At 35.0% G+C, this 19,955-nt stretch overlaps 1 protein-coding gene across 1 annotated transcript in view; it reads right to left on the bottom strand.

The window, feature by feature from the left end:
* Positions 1 to 19,955, bottom strand: part of LOC142984207 (irregular chiasm C-roughest protein-like) — a 114,373-nt gene that overhangs the window by 62,190 nt on the left and 32,228 nt on the right. The gene's annotated exons all lie outside the window — the stretch shown is intronic.

Below are 19,955 nucleotides of genomic sequence, written 5' to 3'. Positions count from 1 at the left end.
TGCATGAAAAAGTGCCACAATCCAAAAAATGTCGGTGTTGGGAGCAAAATTTCAAGTTAATTTGATTATATTTTACAATACAAAACTGCCATATTTTGGAAAACGTCCTTTTTGCATTCTAACTATAGTATTTGTTACCATATTTTGTAATGCAAAAGTGCCATATTTCTGAAAACGACCGTTTTGCATTCAAACACTAGTATTTGTTATTATATTTTGTAATATAACAGTAGCATATTTTGAAATACGTCCCTTTTGCATTAAATTATTGTGGAATAAATAATCATTTTTAGCGTGCTAGAATGGGAAGGCCAGAAATATGACCGTTTGGTATGATAATAATTTTAGTTTTCGTTACAATTTTAAAAATAAAATAATACATTTTGATGCAGGCAAAGTAAAGAGGCACCCTTTCTTTTCAAATTCCTCTTTCAGGGGCAAGATCCGACCAGTCCTTTTCAAATGCGTCTAGGTCATCCCACCATCTCCATTTAAGTCTCCCGCGTTTGCTATGACCATCTTCTGGCATCCAGTTGGTAGATATGCGGGTCCACCTTTCCGAATGCATATGGATAACGTGGCCGGCTCAGTTCCATTTCAGTCAGGCGGTCTTCTCCCTTACATCGGCTATGCGAGTTTGGGAGCGCAGTATAGAATTTCGGACGTGATCTGTTCTTTTGATGCATAATGTACTATGCTCCATCGCTCTCTGGCTCTTTCTGGTTTTCCGTAAGGGACCATGTTTGGGCAGCGTAGGTAAGGACGGGTAGTAGGTATAAACATGTCGACGAGCTTTCACTTCAGTGACAGTGGAAGGTTACCCTTCATTAGCTCTTTCCTGGACCAGGATCTCTTTCAGGCACTTGTGACACGTTTGTCCAACTCTTTGTCCCGTCGGTAGTTAAAAGAGGTTATCTGGCCCTAGCAAGTGTACTCGTCGACATAGTCTATGACGTGCCCGTCTACCTCGACCCTACGTTTTGTGTTGTTGGTCATAACCTGGGTTTTTGTACGGTTCTTACTCAGTCCAATCTGAAGGTTTGCCGTGCTCAGATCTTTGAGCATTGATTCGAGTTCCGATGCCGAAAAAGAGAAGAGGACTATGTCATCTACAAAACAATGGTTTGTTAACTGTTTACCACTTACAACTATGCTTTTGATTGCCATAACACCGCCCGAAAATTTCTCCGAGGGTGCTGGTAAATAATTTGGGAGATAGCGGGTCTCCCTGTTTCACGCTTCTTTGGATTTGGAATGATATTGTTGTCTATTACTTTGATGAGTTTGATGTATGAAGGTTCGATTCTACATAGTATCTTTAAGTAGGACTTGGAAGGAGTGATGATTCTATGGCGGAATGAGTAATGCTGTCAAAAGCTTTGGAATAATCCTCGAATGCTAAATATAAAGGCTTATAAAACTCAAAAACCTTTTCTATTATCTTATTTCTTTAATACTCCTGCTGCACTCAGTCTACTCCTCACGGTACCTATTGATTGATGATGATGATTGATGTTTAATTTTACTAAATAATGAAAGTTACGCACAAAGTTGATCTCAATAATTTTACTTACTTAATAAAAAGTTAAGATTTGTTCATTTAGATTGTTTAATACAATGTTTTCCTTGTCTATTCAGTTATGGTTTTACTTAGTAATTATTATTAAACTTTTTGATATGGTTTTTTTACCAAAAAAGTACAATTAACCATTTTTATTTGTAAAACTGTGTTTAATTTTTGACATATTTCTCATAATATTGGTTCAAATTTTGAATACAAAAGGGACTTATATGCTTTTTTCTCTTAATAGGTAGCAGCTATTACAAAGTTTATTTTGTAGAAAGATAGAGCTAAAAAATACGCATCTAATGATATATTAACATCTTATATTTAATAAATAAATATATGAAATGTTATAAAAAAACAGTTTCAAAAATTTGTTTTGGCTCTCCTGTAAAATTTATAGATTTCGATTTGTGGCCCTTTTGTATTCAAGGAGCGACATGGCAAGTCAGATGCTAATATTAAAGTATGACAATCTCTTCAAAGGTGATTTGAGTTCTGAATAAAATTTAAGTATCGATTAAAATTTTAAAACTTATTTCTATCTAAAACAATATTTAGTACTAAAAATATTTTACTTTTTACTTCAAAACACCACTTTCAGTTATAATCACTAGGACAGTACAAAACAAATAAATAAACAGTCTCGACCTTTTGGCCACACCCTCTATGTCCATCAAAAGAAACAAATATTTTCTAAAAAGCATTAACTACTGTCATTATACGTCTGTCTGTACGTCAAAGTGATATGAACTATACAGGGTGTCATTAAAGTAATAATTATATATTGTTTAGACACGAATATTGTTGTTATTTTGTGATCTACGTGGATATTTTTTGTTAGATTTCTTTCCATTAATGTCGTGTAATTTTTACATACTTATATACTTAATTGTTACGCCTTATTCTTGTTGACCTGTGTGGAAATGTCGCTTTAATGAAACTATTTATCACCTGAACGAATTTAAAGTAAATTCATTTTTATGCCTACTATCACAGATCTGATCAGCGGCTAAATTAGATCCCTGATGGCTGGTCAGAAATTCTTGAAACCATCGCCGATAAATGTAGCTGAAAAATGGAAGAATAGGCTTTTATCAACGACTGGACTATAATTTCTAGTATAGTTGGTTATTCTTCGTTTATAACACTGATTAAAAAAATTGTGGATCCCAATGCCAAACACATAGCACATTATTTATGTAATTTTTGAGATGCCTTTCCAGGATTTTATTATTTTTTTGTTATTTAAGAAGACAACTCCCGCACTAAGAATTACTCTTGTGTCGCGGGGACTTATACAAACATACAAACATACAAACAACGGACACAAAGTACAACCAGACTCGGAACAATTATTTGTGGATTACACAATAATAAGATCCCGTGTGGGAATCGAACACACGACCTCCCGTCGGAATAGCAGCGGCGTGGTGGCCTAAACCACTGCGCCACAGAGGCATATGATGTGTAATAACACTAAAGTTCATATTAATAGATTGCTAGTAATATTTACTATCTTATAATCCGAGATCTCACGATCCGTTGCATTTTGGTACAACTAGTAGTCCAATAATGTTAACAGTTTGTTTCCTATACACTAATCGTTATAGTATTTTATGGCAGATGAAAAAAGTTGTTCTTTAAAGAATAACAAGTGATTCATTTCCTGTTAATGACAACTTTAAATATAGCTTTGGAAGTTTTATAACCTTGTTTAGTAGGTACAGTCACAAGCATAGATACGAACTTACGAAAGCGCACTAATTGATGCCAAAAACGTCTTTATAGTGTCTGTATATTCTACTGTGGAAAAAAATTATAATACATTTTTGAATTCTTATCATAAAAATATATATTTTTAATTGATACTTCTCCACATTTAGACAAGTAATATAAAACGTTTATAATATTTCAATTCATTGTGGAGATAAGTTTCAAAACGTGAGCGTGTTTATGCTCGCGACTGTACTTAATCTGACTCATCTTTTCGGCGAATTTATACTTCTTGATATCACGCTACCGTTTGACTGGTAAAACCCATGAGCAAGAGATCACATATTTTCCTTTTTAAGATCTTACTATTTCTTAAGATCTCGAAATTATAGTGATAGTCTTGCTAGTGCTTTAGACTCGTTTTATTTTTCCTTTTTTAATTAATGTCCTATAGTAAGTCAACCACCCTCTCACGGTAACATACAGCCACTCCAATTGGTAAAAGATCGAGAACATTTGCAGATTAAAGTATCCCAAGAAATATATCGTAATAATTTTTAATTTCCCGTTTAATATATGAAAACATCAGATTAATAAGCTTAAATTGGCAAAAGCAGCAATGGTCAAGTAATTACAACGCCCAGCTATTTTTGACTCCAAACTGCAATATTTTTAAAGTTAACCCCACCATTCATTCACAAAACACAACCAAGTTTCAAAAAACCATCCATAATTTTAACAGGTTTTTACTCTGCTCCAAACAAGGCTTATTAAAACAATTACTATGGATTATTTATTCCTACCCAGTTATTTGTTTACCGAGCTATATGGAAGCGAACGAGTTGATTCTGCTATTAAAACTAAGAACTATTGTTAAAACAATCATGTTATTAAGGTAACAATGTTTTTGAAGGGTTAAAGCGTGATGGTGGGGTACATACGGATGGATTTGTTTGTGTCGAGCTTGTTGGAAACAAAATAAACCTATTAACTGCACGTTTGGCGCAGTGGTTTAAGCGGTCACCTCGCCGCGACAACCGTAGCGCCGCGTGTGGTGGGTTCGAATCCCACCCGGGACATATCTTTGTGTGATGAGTACGAGTATATGTTCTGAGCCTGGTTGTGAATTTATCTATATAAGTATGTATTTAGAAGTATATAAGTATGTTTATCAGTTATTTGGTTACCATAGTACAAGCTCTGCTTAGTTTGGAATCAAATGACCTTGTGTGAATTGTCCCACTATATTTATTTATTTATTTATTTCAAAAAAAGTCAGATTGAATGAAACTGAATTGAGTAATTATCGTAAGTAGTAATATATGTAGTATATTGGTAACATCAATAAAAAGTAGATAGAAAAACAATGTTAACTAGTATTCTATTATGTTTGTTATACTATAAAGCAGGAATAAATAATTACCGATGTAAGAATTACTGAAGTATTTATATTGATTCACTTTCTACAATAACCAAATGCATTAACTAAACAGTCAAGCATAATGCAGATTCCTGATAGATAAAAAAGTTAGCAACGATAAGCTTTTAAAATATTTTTAGATAGTAAATAAATTGTTCTCCATGACGGGCCAAATCGCCATTGCCGATTTAAAGGACCTTGTGTCAATATAATATGGAATGACCAAAGGATTATAAATTAACATTTTAACAGCACGCAATAATCCAGATATCATTTGCAATCGGCATTTCAATCTTAATTCGACACGAGCGTGAGCGAGACATTATCTTATCAAGTTCATTATTATGCGTCAATTGCTTTAATACATTTACTTTTTATAAAAAAGGATCATTAACTTACAAGGACACATCGTTAAGTTGGAAGGCATTGTTGTCCTTGAAACGTATACTTCATTTTATTGATTTATACATAAAATATGTAAAATAAATTAGCTGTCTGTTTAACTATCTTTATTTCTTTTTATTATAATAAACAACTTTTATAAACGATGACAATAATGAGATACCAATAAAAATATACCAATAAAAATTACGTGAAGATGTTCAACGATTTATGTGTCCGTGTGTCACGAGACTTTTATTTTTTAATTTTATACCGTTCTCAATCCTTCTGGGAACGGATGTACAGGGCATCCGTTTAATCGTACACTCCAAAAACTACACTACCGACGATGAAAAATGTACAGAGTAAAATAGATTCTATGTATTGAGTGCTACAGTTGAAATTGGTTTGAGGTTTTCGAGTGATGATATCGATACTTCAACGGTGGACTGTACATAAAGTGGGCAACTTAATGACTCGCCAGCCGAAGGTAAAAAATGAAACAGATATGTACCAGATTTTATTACGTTGCGTTGTTTGAAAATATCGAGTGCCGAATCGGTTTGCATGAAAAAAATATTGATTTTTATCGACATTTGAAGGGAATACGCAACCTTTGGTGCTCACGTTTCTAAAAAACGAATATTGGATAGGTTTTATTGACTGCCCCTGGGACGCAATAGTACTGAATATAAATGTAGGCAGTATCAGTATCAAGTTCTCATTTCTGGGATGAATTTCATACAAGGGGTTTTCTGTTTTCTATTATTCTGGAGATCATAAGTTTTTGCAGTCTTACACATGAGTAAAGTGAGCCTTGTCGTTCCACTACCCTTATTTACAAGCATACAACTATTAAAATAAAACCCGACACATATCCAGAATTATTCCAAAAGAAGTTATTTTTTTCCAAAAAAAATATCGTTTTATAGCAGTCAAGCATAATTAGGTAAATATCTAATTTATTCTCTACGCTAGGTGGCCCTGAAACTCTCCCCTGCTGCAAAAACATCAACTCATTACATTGTTACCCTATTTAAGTTGGAAGCTAATGAAAAACATTGTAATAACTCTTGTTTAATTAGTTCATCGTTAAGGAGCACCTGTTGCCAAGGCTTCATGCGTGAACAATGTTCGCAGAATAAACAAAACTTTGAGGAATAACATGCGTTACAAGATAAGTATACAAGATGGATACAAGGTTCTGCTTGTCACGATTGTTGCAAAGTATGGTAAAATACCGTGCATTTTGATCTGTAGTTACCGTATTGAAGCTTATACTATGATTTTCTAGCTAAAAATTGGATTTAGTCTTGTCTAGAAAGAACTTTTACCTCTAAATTTTTCGAACTAGCTTTTAATGGATCTTACTAAATAATACATTCTGCGTCAATAGAAGCTACAAATATAAATAAAAACACTAAAAATAAAACCACTAGTCGGGTTTAGTGCAGAATAAACAATATTCTCTTCTAAGAAAGCTGTTTTAGATATCATGATAATTTCCTTCACTGATAATGCAATTATTTATATTTCACTAATAACTTCATAAAGGGAAAGGTAATTTGTATTGCTTAAGTAAGACTATTTGCACCTTAACCATTTGCATTGAAGATGATTACACCACTCGGCTACCTCTACTTGAAACCAGTAAATTCTTAATTATTGCTCTTTTTCGATGACCGGCTTAATCGTTGCACCCCAGTCAGTTTCTCATCACCTACTAGTATTAATATTGTGACAGCGGGTGTTTGTGGACGTTCCAATCAATATGTTAATGTGCTATGTTTTTTGTACCAGAAGCTCGAATCGTTTTGTATCGATCAAAGTTGTGTTGAGAAACTGGAGCTTGTAATCTTTAACTGCTGTATAAGGAAATTTTCTTAAAGACTTTACTTTTTATTATTATACATGTATGTTGGAGAGAGAGTATTGGACAGTTTACTATGGCTTTCAGGAATTGTGTTAAAGAAAAAATCATGTAAAATTAAATCGTGCAATATTTTATCACTAGGTTTTGGGTGTCAGGTTTTATATCCAGTATATTTAATAAGATAGTAATATTAACCACTAAAAAATATGGCACAATCTGTTTTTCAAATTTATTTCTTTTTTTTGTGTATTTGTACGAGATGTCTTTTATAAAATACTCCTGTACCATAAGGCTAAACAAACCAAAAATCATTCTGTCAAAATGACAAACCACTCACCCTTCTTCGTAACTCAAAAACGTAAATATTTAACACCTCATTCTCTCAAAATTGTGGCACTTCAATTTTAAAGTTTAGTGACTTAAAAATATTCATAACAAGGACTATGAATAAAACACAACAGGGTACGCATCCCTTAAACTTACTTGAAGAGATCACCCTTAATTTTGTTGCTAAGGGTGTGTTTTGGGTCTACCCTTGTGCACGACAAGTTAAAGAGGAAATAAAAGGATTTTGATTTTATAACTATAAATTCATATACCTTAAATCATTTTAGAAAAGGAATTTATTGTTAAAAACCTATACTATTTAACATTGTTATAACTCCCTTTCTGTAGTCCAAAATGTTCACTAATTCGATTCTCAAGTTAGTTACAAAAATAGGTAAAGCCTAGCAGGACCTTTATCAATTTTTATGGGAACGTTCTAATAGAAGTCCAGAGTTTGGTTACACAGTCTAGTATTTCATAACAGGCACAACTCTTTTTTACATAAGATCAATACAAGGAAGCGAAATCTGGTTATATTTTGATACATATCTGCTTATACGTTCTAGTATAACACCGGCACATCAAAATATACGGATTATGAAACAATAATCCTAGAAAGTAATTAACAAAATTGTAATACGTACTTTACAATGTTTATCGTATTCCATTATTTAAGCTTTTATTACAAGGAAAACACATTATCGTTATTAATTTCTACCTCCTTACAAAGTTATTCGACTAATTAAACCGCACTCAGAAGCACAACTATGTAAAGACAATGTAAACACAGACGAATCGATTGGAACTAATCTACTAAATCGATTGCTTACTCGATTAGAAAGGGCCGCGACGATTGAGGGGCTAATGATTTTTTTCATTTTTATATTTAATTGATTCGAAGTAACTTTCCGTTGTGAAACGAAAGGGATTATGAGTCGGTGCTTATTTCCTGCTACGTGTGGGATTGAGTGTCACTTGTGACATTTTGGTAATGTGTAGTTTTCGATACAGACACAGTTATTGCGTTTTGGTGTCAGCTGATGCTTTTTCTGCTAACCAAAATGCACTAAAAAAAATTGTAACGTAAAGTAGATACGCATTTTTTCTTCTACTCGAATACCAGACTTAACACCTTTGCCATTTGATACGTTCCTGGATACCTTGCATTGTTCATTAACTTCATCTATGTACATCCATCCGTCTTGTCATTCCTACTCATCAGCTACGAGTATCCAAGCTAAGGTACCTATTTAAATTTTTAATGTAATGTAAGCTCAATTACATAGCAGTATCTTTGCCTAGTAACTTATTTATTGTAATACATCAAATTACACTCGTAATAGTGACTATTAGTGATAATGAGGCAGACAGATTGATTTCGAGTCAATGACGAGCAATTATTCAGAAGTCGGTAAGGTAATTACTGAATTTATAATGTGGGTAGTTAAACATTTGAAAAATTAGTTACGACGACGCTCAGACAACTTTAATCATTTTTAAATAATGATTGAGAGGTTTCACATTCTTCAAACTGTAGCAGTTAGTTTAACGGAATAATTTATAAAGAAGTTTGTCTGCCAAGATTAAAAAAAAAGCTGGGCAAATAGGTAACTACCCGATGCATAAAGCGTATCACGTATGTTAAAAATTCTACATTCTGTTTTCCTTCGCCAGCCACAAAACTTGCGTGCAAGGGTCTCTACTACGCTGTTGGACTATATCAACCTCTTGAAATATGTCTCTTAAATCGAATCTTATATCAGTGAGTTAGTTTTTTGACACCTAGAAATTATGAACAGCATAGACCTTGACTGGGATTGACTATAGACGTGCTCTTTGATACAAGGAGACGCTTGTTGAATGTTATATTTATTTCTATTCCATCACATAATACCCTCCCAAAATTAAATGTTACTTAACACACCGATCTTTAACTTACCACTGAATACGAACAAACACTTTATCATTTGGTTTTTGCGCAGCAACTGTGCAAAAGTGAAACACGTTAACAGCATTTCTTTTAAACACACATATTTACAAAGGACTTTTAGGTGATAAAAGTTCTGAGAATAACTATTAAAAGTTCCCATGCGTGTTAATAGGCTATTTGCGAACTTTGGACTCAGTGAGCATACAATCTGATAGAGACGTGCTTCACACGATTTTTGTTACTAGAGTACTTTTAGGTTGATGAAAACATTGTTGTAAGTAGTTATAATTACATTAGTTATAGTGCTTTCCTTTTCAATGTGAAACTGATAACTCGTTGACACGTTGGTATTGCATTGTTATAATAAATTGGGGTAAGATGGGCATAATCTAGTTTAAAATATAAGAAAGTGTACATATAGGTATTTGAAACCAGTATTTTTTTTCTAGTAGAATACGAAACTAAAATGGGCTAGTTTATCGCAGAATTGGTGTTCTATGACCTGTGCCTATCCCAACGTGTACAAATCGTAACTTTGACGACACATCTATGCAACGTAACAACAGCTCAAACATACCTCTCTCATGCAAGACAAATACGCACTCGTTCTTATAAATAAACAGATCAATATCCAACAAAATAGATACACCTATTTAGAATGCAGGAACAAGGCTCTATAAAACAAAACTCTTCCGTCACGCTTGGCTTAAAATCCTTCCCCTGGGTCATTATTAAAAAAATAGCACCCAAACTTTTTGACAACGGAATATTCAATTTCGATTTTGTTCCAATATTAAAAACACCTATATACATAAGTATTGTCATACAAATTTCGACTTTATGTAGATGAAATAAGGTCGGTAATGTATTTGGGGAGCCGCAAATTAAATTGGTAATTCTCGTGTCAGGAAATGTCAGGCGTATCAATTGACAGTTGGAAGCTCTGTCGTGTGTTGCAAACGTAAAAAATGATACGGAAGAATTAAATGCTCTGTGGAATAGGTGTATTTGTTCGTTGAATTATTTTTTATCGTTGAAAAGAGGACGTGAAAGTGTGTGTTATCGTCTTTTTGTAAAGGGTTTTATGATTTGAGTTGTGTGATGTGTTTTATGGCTTTGAGTGGAGATATTCATGTTAGCATAGTCTAGATATTTAGCGTTCAGAGACTAGTCGCTGACCGCTACTTCTTTCGTCTAAAAAGTTTTCATCGATATAATGAGTACTTCATGCTAATACGTTTTTAATTTACCTGTAAGACAATTATCACCAGAATTCGTATCGTAATTTTCACGTAATAGGGTTTAGGGAAAGAAGAGAATCATTCCTAGACTTTTGCAAGTTGCTTTCTGATGACGTGATTGTTTCTTTCTCATAAAAACAATGCACATAACATGTGAAAACAGGGTACGCAGTACATTAGTGTGAGACAATTTAAAAATAGCTTTTTATGGCTACAAGCTTGTTGTAACGTAAAGGTTGTTTACAACTACCGATAGATGGCGTAACTAGTAATACGAACCACTTTGTTTCTCCAATCACCATTAAACAAGCTCTAATTAAAATTATTTAATTAATTAAATAAAAATAAACCAGTCCACTTAAGTGTAATAAAATTAGTTAACACTTTTCTAAGAAATGTTGTTTTATAGAACAAAAACAGGTTTTATTTTAGTATTAGTGGGGTTTACAGGAAACATGGAGTAAGGTTGTTGCACTATGAATGTTGTAGACTTCCTTGAGACTAGCATGAATGAGAGATGAATTGAAGCTCCTTTTGAAACCGGTGGATGTTATTTATTACTTTAGAATATAAAATGGTTGCAATATATCTGTCGCAGTAAGATAGATAAAGCCGTAACATAGTTATATCCCTAGGGATATAATTATATGCCGTAACATAGTTATAATGAGAGTTTGAAGATGTCGCCGGAGCCCCGCTTCGCGGGGCTCCTCCTTCTGGGTGGTTCAAAAAAAAATAACCACGAAGCTCGCTCCCACCTCAGCCTTCTAACCTAATCTACCCATGTCGGTTTGCCGAAAACTTCTTCTTTATAACTATATTACGGTATATAATTATATCCCTAGGGATATAACTATGTTACGGCTTTATCTATCTTACTGCGACATATCTATTTTCAAAGACTACTCCTGCAATAGAAATCCATTTTTAAGTTGCTGACTTTTAGAAACAGCGGGCAAAGAGTATACAGTAAACATCGATTAACTTTTTGATTAATTGTGAAGATTGATCCCTGGTAGAGCCATTGTGACAAAAACTACTTCGTCCAAGGGATTGTCAGGTTCAATATGACTAGTTGCCTTAAAAAAATTAAGAGATATGTATTTTCACATAATTTTGTGTTATAAGGTTAACATAACAAAGTATGGTCACTGCAACAAAAATATCATAGACTAAACTATGTTTTTTGCAAATACATCATTTCAAATGATTAGTTTAAAAAAATCACTTCCCCCTCATAATCAAGGTGGTGTCAGACTATACAGAAAACAAATTACACGCCTTCAGGCATCTTAATCTACTTACAAACAAGATAAACAGCTAACCACACAAGTGATTATAATAAAAAGTGTCAAAATTCGCGGAAGTCAATTAATAAATAATATTAGTTCGAATATAAATGTCATAGAGATTGCCTATAGCGATATAAATGGCGACGCCGGAAATATGACAAACTTATTATTATTTGTGCCAAATATTTTGAAGTACTGTTTCTTTTGAGTGCCAGTGAGTCTCATTAGAGGCATGTGTACATTTTTGTATTCTGTTTCCTTGTACTTTGTGTCAAAGCATTGATAATTATTTACTACTCCGTAAAATATTATTGGTAAGGAAAACTTATGCTAATAGTTTCAGAGAAAATCTTATAGTTAACGCAATTCTGATTGAGATATTGTGTGAATACAAGACTAACACTTCTGCTCTACTTCTTTACAAAATGGACTGCGACTTTAAAAAATGAAAAAGAAAAAACAGTTAAAATATAGGTATTTAGACTAAAGAATATCATTAGAATTTAGTAAACTATATGATAACTAAATTATAAATTTTCACCAAGCGAATGTTCTTTCTCAGTTCCACGAGAGCTTTTCTGTTACAAGTAAATGCTTAAGTGAAGACACATCTTAAGACTTCCGATACCAAAATATTGGTCTCGGAAATGACGCTGCAACTAGATACCGCGTTATTTTCGATTTCCTTTAAAATAATGGCATCCTTATTTATCGGAGAAATTAATCAATAGGCAATATAAAAATGAACACTTTGCTTCCTGTAACATTTCCTTTTGATGCCTTATTAATTTGAAGCGCAGTTTGATTGTGACACGATTAACGACTTATATTACATATAACCAAACAGTAGTGTTTTCGGTACAATAAGATTACAATACTGATACACTATGTATAAAAGTCATATTATTATTAAAAATACGGACAAACTCGCAACAGAAAGAACTCAAAATAAACCGGAATATCTTATTTCATTAACTTTACATATTAGACATTAATTCTCAAAGAAACGGTTACAATCTTAATCGGAATATTAACTTGAGTTTATCAATAAATGACCACCTCTAGTTCAAAGGATATCGATTACTATTCATTAATTACAATTTATAACATACTAAAATATCATATAATACCATTTGTTAAAACACCAGCCATTTTGTCAGTTATTTATTAATAATTTACAAGTTCGATAATTTATGTAAAAACCATCAAAAACAATATAAAATGAAGATATCACATGAACGAACTTTAACCTCGAAATTAATCGAAAAATCACTAATTAATTCACCGACAGTCGAACAAAAGTCGTTTCATATCAAAATATAAAATGTACGAAATCAGATAACAGGACAGAAAATAAAAAAAAACGTGTTTTTTTCGTGAAATTATATGTTTTTCTATAATTTATACGCTTGGCGCCAGAAAAGTTTTTACATTAAAATCGCGTTAGGAGTAAATTAAATAGTCGTATTTGTGTAAAGCTGGTGTCCAACTACGAGCGATTAATCATCGAATGCTTAACAGGTCATTGACCTTGTGTATGAGATATTATCTATGACATTTCGTCCTTCATAGGGTCGTTAGTTCGATGACTGTGTGATTAATTAATGAGTGTATCGTTTGTGTTTTGAGTGTATTAATATGGATTAGCATGTGTGATATTTATCATAGTAATAAAATATGATATGTGATAAATATGAGTGCCTAGAACTTTGTTTATTTAAGTCATCATTCATATCGTATGGTTAGTGGTCAACCTAGTGTCAAAGTTGTTCAAGCCGCCCGTAAGGCCTTTGACATGGCTTGACGACTGTTATCTTAGTAGACAACAACCGGGACCGACTTTTTACGTGCCCTCCGAAGCACGGAGACGCCCAGCTCAAATACCACTATGCGGTCACCCATCTATAGAATGACCGCGCCAACGGTTGCTTCACCCACAGATCTATGTCAGACCGGTGAGCGCAACTGGCTATGGGCGCCTAAGTTATTAATAGTCATCATTAAGTATACATGCAATACATATTAAGTCAGGCTTTTTCGTAAGCTTTTATTAGATTAAAAGTCACCTTGAGATATATTTTGTTGGATAGCAACAAAATATTTTATTATACAAAACGCTAATCGCTTACAGTTGAACCTCGCTAATGTGACACGAATATTTTCACAGAACAGTCATTATAAAATTGTGGCGTTATTTTGTAAAGGTATAAGCAGAGATGTGTTTAAATAACATTTTGCGTGGTATAATAATGTTAGGTACAATTTTTATATCTCGTTACTATTTATCATTGATATTTTCTTACATATGATACTAAGAACCAGTTTACAGCTTATTATTGAGTGTCAGATAAAATCCCTGCTAGATAAAGTGACGGCAAATTTATGAAAACAACCGTAAAAATTCCACCTATTTAATCTATATCCAGGTAACCGAGGCATATAATTGAAGACTCATAAAATATAGTAATTATTATTTTCAACGTTGCCATATCGATGCAAGATTATTCGCAACATCGTGGCACTAGTCATAGTTATCTTATGTCTGTTAGTTAGTTAAACTGTCAAAAAGTATCATAATAATATCAAATTTTATAAAACAACTGTCAAAAAATCCATCTGATATACAATTATTCAGTCATAGTGTAACCGGGCAATAAAATTGAACACTCGCAAACCGCGATTATTATTTCAAACATCGACACTTCGATACAAGATGTCGCCAATTTGCCAATGACACTAGTTCGATACCATCGTTATCTCATAACTGTCAAGTATCGTATCGAATATTCTATCGATATCGCATAATGTAAAGACGTCTTATAACGATTATCTCAGTAGAAATAGCTATCTTTAATGCTTTAATGTCCTGGGAACAACCAATACGGTGTTGTTTAATTAAACGGGAGCCTCTTAAAGATGTTGTAAAGTTTTATGCCGTGATTATATGCTTTTTGTATAGTAGTAGGTTGATATGAAAGTCAATGAAAGACGTAAATCTCTTTGGCTTCAAGAATCACAAATAAGTACACGGTTCATTAGGTTTCTTTCAGTGAGCTCGTGAGGTACCCAAATATCGAGCTTTTTTGTGCAGAGAAAAGATTTTATTACATGTTCATACATACTATAACGCGAAAAGACTTTTTCCCCGACCTAATATATATGTCGGCGTTGCGGGTTCATAATTGATATGATATGACGGAGGGGTGTGGGTTCTCTGGGTTTTCTTCCTCCATCACCATAGGTACTCATTGTGATTAACCTATTCATCGACTGTGGGCGTCGTGGGTAGTGTCAGATAGATAATAAGTCACACTCGTACAATTGAACACGTTATATTTACAAGTAGGTACAGTAAACAATAGTTATCACGTTATTATTCGTAATACAGAATGCGCGATGGTTCAGTGTCGTCCACGCGCCATTCCCGTCCAAACAGAAGAGAGTCACATCTGTCAAATTCGAACAACGCGCGTCACTAACTCCATCGAACGCCATTAGATGACGTTGGCTTCCTGCATACGACCTCATTCCGACCAAAGAGTCGTAATACTCTTTCAATATTCCGACACGGCCATCCTGCGTGCACACGTCCTCGTGTGATGGTCACTATGTGAACAAAATATCTCACGACAGAACATTGTCACACTCGCTCGGTCACTTCTGACCAAACTCTACCAATTACTGGGTCCATCTCAATAACTCTACTTAAAGCTTAACTTGAATCTTAAATTAAATCTGAATTTATGAACAAACATTTTACATTGGGAAACAGTAAGTATTCAAAATAATTCCATTAACAACTGTCGGCCTGAGTCATGTACCAAAGCCGTTCGAATCAACCTTTACAGCTTTACAGCTACTGTACAAATACTTAGTTGACAGTTATCCCCGAGTAAAGTTTCTAACACCACGGCTCTCCAGCCGACGAGCAATCACATTGCTCACACGTGCATCCCTCTTGGACTACACTACGGTCTCCACAGACCACAACTTTCTCCAAGGTCGAACCACTCAATACGGTCTCTCTACACCACGACCTCCGTCAGTTTTAAACGCTCACCGCGCACCCACGGACCACTTGAGTTGCCTCAAGAGATACCGATTTCCACCGGGCTACGAATACGTATTAACAACTGATACGGTCGAACACAATACGGCCAAAAGAAACCTTCACTCGTTTGAATACCCTCACCACAAACTCATCAATCTCATTATCATCAAAATCTATATCGACTGGTACATGACCTCTGACCTCTCAAGTGGAATAAATGTCTAGTGTATCATTTCAATAATTTATTTTCAAACCTTAATTTTACTATGCCATTTAAGAAATTACACAAACAAACAACTGACTCTGCCATAACTCATTTCTGGACTACTAATGTACACCGTAACTAAGTCATTTCTGTAACCATAAAATGCGTCACATTCGCAAGCACATTCAAGTCAACTTTGTGACCACAAGTGCCTTGTAGCAGTCATCCCTGTGACTTAGAAATCAACAGACAGTCATCCCTGTGACTTAGAAATCAACAGACAGTCATCTCTGTGACTCATAATCAATAGCTAGTCATCCCTGTGACTTAAGCGCACCACATACGCACACATACATCAACCATGTGTTTCACAAATTTATAGACATCCCTGTGACTATAAAATCGACTGACAGTCATCCCTGTGACCATGAAATTTCAGTGATACGGTCATCCCTGTGACCATGAAATTACAGTGATACAGTCATCCCTGTAACCATGAAATAAGAAAGATACAGTCATCCCTGTGACCATAAAATAACACAATAATACAGTCATCCCTGTGACTATCAGATAACACAATGATACAGTCATCCCTGTGACCATGAAATAACACAATGATACAGTCATCCCTGTGACTGAGACTTAACACAATGATACAGTCATCCCTGTGACTGAGACTTAACACAATGATACAGTCATCCCTGTGACTGAGACTTAACACAATGATACAGTCATCCCTGTGACTGAGACTTAACACAATGATACAGTCATCCCTGTGACTGAGACTTAACACAATGATACAGTCATCCCTGTGACTGAGACTTAACACAATGATACAGTCATCCCTGTGACTGAGACTTAACACAATGATACAGTCATCCCTGTGACTGAGACTTAACCTAAAATAAACATTGATCGATCAAGAACACTCACGGCAGTGTCAACTGATGGCTCTAAAGCTTTTTCAGTATTACCGGTAGGTTCTCATTTAATTCAAGCTTCATTTTAGCTTCTGGCATTTTCTAACCTTATCATGCAGAGACTTTAAAACTTTGAGTTAGTAACAATATTCATCCAAAATCTCAATAATTTCAAAAAGGCTCTTTGAACTTGTTATCTAATACTTTTCTAAAATTACCGCGCATAATTCTATACTCAACTTAATCAACATAATCTTTAGTTCATCTTAGGTCAAACATGTCGTTAACCCGTAACGAAAAACACAAAATGCTGAGCGCATTTGTTAAAGTCTAGTCCTGTACTTTCCACTGCTTTCCAGTTATATCAGTCACAATAGAAGTTAAATTAAAGTGAACTCATTGAAGCGCATCACTACAAACTATGTCTGACCGAAAAACACGTCATAAGACTTTTGTTTAATTACTTCCCAGTACACGACATAAAATCTGTTCTGTACTGAACACTCGTCTAACGTCTTTGACCAATACCAGTCATAACAACAACATTATTAGAACGTTTACCACTAAACGTTGGAAAACTTTATATTACCAACAAGCGTTCAGCACAAGAATCATAAGCAAAGCGTAACGATTCACCTTTATGGTCATATGTACTCGATGGTGGTTGCACGACGCATACATCAATGCAGTGCTCGCTCGGCTCCCCGTCGGCACCTGGCCTGCCGCCGCCGCTACTGCCGCTACCACCGCCAGCGTTGCTACCGCCGACGCCATGGCCGTCGCCACAGCCGCCACCGCAGCCGCCAGCGCAGCCGCCAACGCAGCAGCCAACGCAGCCGCCACTGCAGACGCCACTGCAGCCGCCACTGCAGCCGCCAGCGCAGCCGCCAGCGCAGCCGCCACCGCAGCAGCCGCCAGCGCAGCCGACACCGCATCCGCATCCACCGACGACGCCTCAGCCGCCACCGACGTCGTCGCCGCGCCGCTCGTGCACAGGACGGCTATGTGGCCAGCACATTTGTAGCACACCATGGCCGCTGGTTGTTACGGTGCTTACTCCAACGATGATGTATATCGTCTTGCTCGCTGTTAGTTCATTGGTTTACTTGATTTTGCTTCTCTGTATCAATAGATCGTAGGCAGTTCTTCACAATAGGTTGTTTTTGAGGTTAATGTCATTGTTCTTATTTTGCTCCTCAAACATAGCTCGCCAGTCTTCACTTTTACTATCTGACACTGATCCCACTTCTGATGTCGGCGTTGCGGGTTCATAATTGATATGATATGACGGAGGGGTGTGGGTTCTCTGGGTTTTCTTCCTCCATCACCATAGGTACTCATTGTGATTAACCTATTCATCGACTGTGGGCGTCGTGGGTAGTGTCAGATAGATAATAAGTCACACTCGTACAATTGAACACGTTATATTTACAAGTAGGTACAGTAAACAATAGTTATCACGTTATTATTCGTAATACAGAATGCGCGATGGTTCAGTGTCGTCCACGCGCCATTCCCGTCCAAACAGAAGAGAGTCACATCTGTCAAATTCGAACAACGCGCGTCACTAACTCCATCGAACGCCATTAGATGACGTTGGCTTCCTGCATACGACCTCATTCCGACCAAAGAGTCGTAATACTCTTTCAATATTCCGACATATATATAGTTGAACTACATGGTAAGATGCTGTTAACTGCACTAAAAGTATGTATCATTATTCATAGATGATTGTATGAATGCCTCCGTGATACAAATGCTTTTTAATTTCGAGGGATCTGATTTTGATTCCCGGACGAGACAAAAGATTTTCAGAATTACCATTTTCTTAAAACTATCAGCCTGTCTACGGGTTATATTTTTTTAGAAAGGTAATTTTTTATGGATTATTAAAATTAACTTGCCATTAAATTGCTTTTATGTCATTGCAGCAATTATTTAATACGAAATTCTACATACCTCAAAGCGAAATTAATTAAACCAACAGGATATTAAAAAATAATCATCCTTGACATTCCGTACGAAATTGTTTCTAAAACAAAATAAAAACCTCAAACACAATTAAAATCTAATAAAAATAGCAGGTTGCCATATAACACCCACACGCGTAATAAATTATCTCCGTCCCGCTCCCCCCTATGGAGGGGGAGAGAGAGGTAATAGGTTCGTGTCCCTTGAGACTAGTCTTGATAGGAAGCCGGGCCAGATCTATTTTTTATGATCCACGGGCAATATATTAAAAGAACGCGAAATAACGGTATTTTCAAATTAAAATGGACTGTATCTTATTTCCTGCAGATTGGAAATTGAGCATAAATGTATGCATATATTCAAGTATTTAAATGTAAATAACAGTCTATGTTCCTATGGACCTTAAAGATGTATGACAGTTGAACTAGGAGAGGTAAGATTCATGGTTTTAATAGACGGGTTAACTTATAAAAGGAATACTAGAATATTTTTAGTTTTTACGTATAATTTAATAACTAAACTGCCGTTATTTAACCTTTTATTGCTGTAGAAATACTTAAAAAACTAGAATTTATCATTACATTTGAATAAAAATACAAAAAAAAATTAAAGAACTATAGAAATACAAAATATACAACAGCCTCTTGATAGTCTCCCCCATAGGAAAACGGCGAGAATTTATATATGAATGTAATATTTTTATTACATAATGACTCAAGTAAAGACTTAACATTATAATATTATCGTCTAAAAGCCAACAAAAACAAATCACTCTTAATACTCTACTTAAGCACTTACTATCCATAAAGCGCAGATCCTTTCAACTAGATCGTTAAAACGCAATTGGCTTGCCCACCTACGAGGGTGCAAGCCGGCCTAATTAAATAATCTGCACCGAGTTTATGTGAGAAGGAGTGAATGATTTAATTATGCAGTTTCTTGTAGACTTTTTGTCTGATTTGTTCGACGTTTGCTACTGTTGTGGAATTAATTTTATTGATGTATTTCTTTAGGCCGGCTTTTCACTATACGATGTAATTTATTTTTTATCTTCAGTTGCAGTG

This window comes from Anticarsia gemmatalis, chromosome 26, assembly GCF_050436995.1.
Source record: "Anticarsia gemmatalis isolate Benzon Research Colony breed Stoneville strain chromosome 26, ilAntGemm2 primary, whole genome shotgun sequence".
Classification (NCBI taxonomy): Eukaryota; Metazoa; Arthropoda; class Insecta; order Lepidoptera; family Erebidae; genus Anticarsia; species Anticarsia gemmatalis.
Note: the sequence above shows the minus strand (reverse complement) of the source record. Positions and strands in the feature narration are given on the sequence as shown.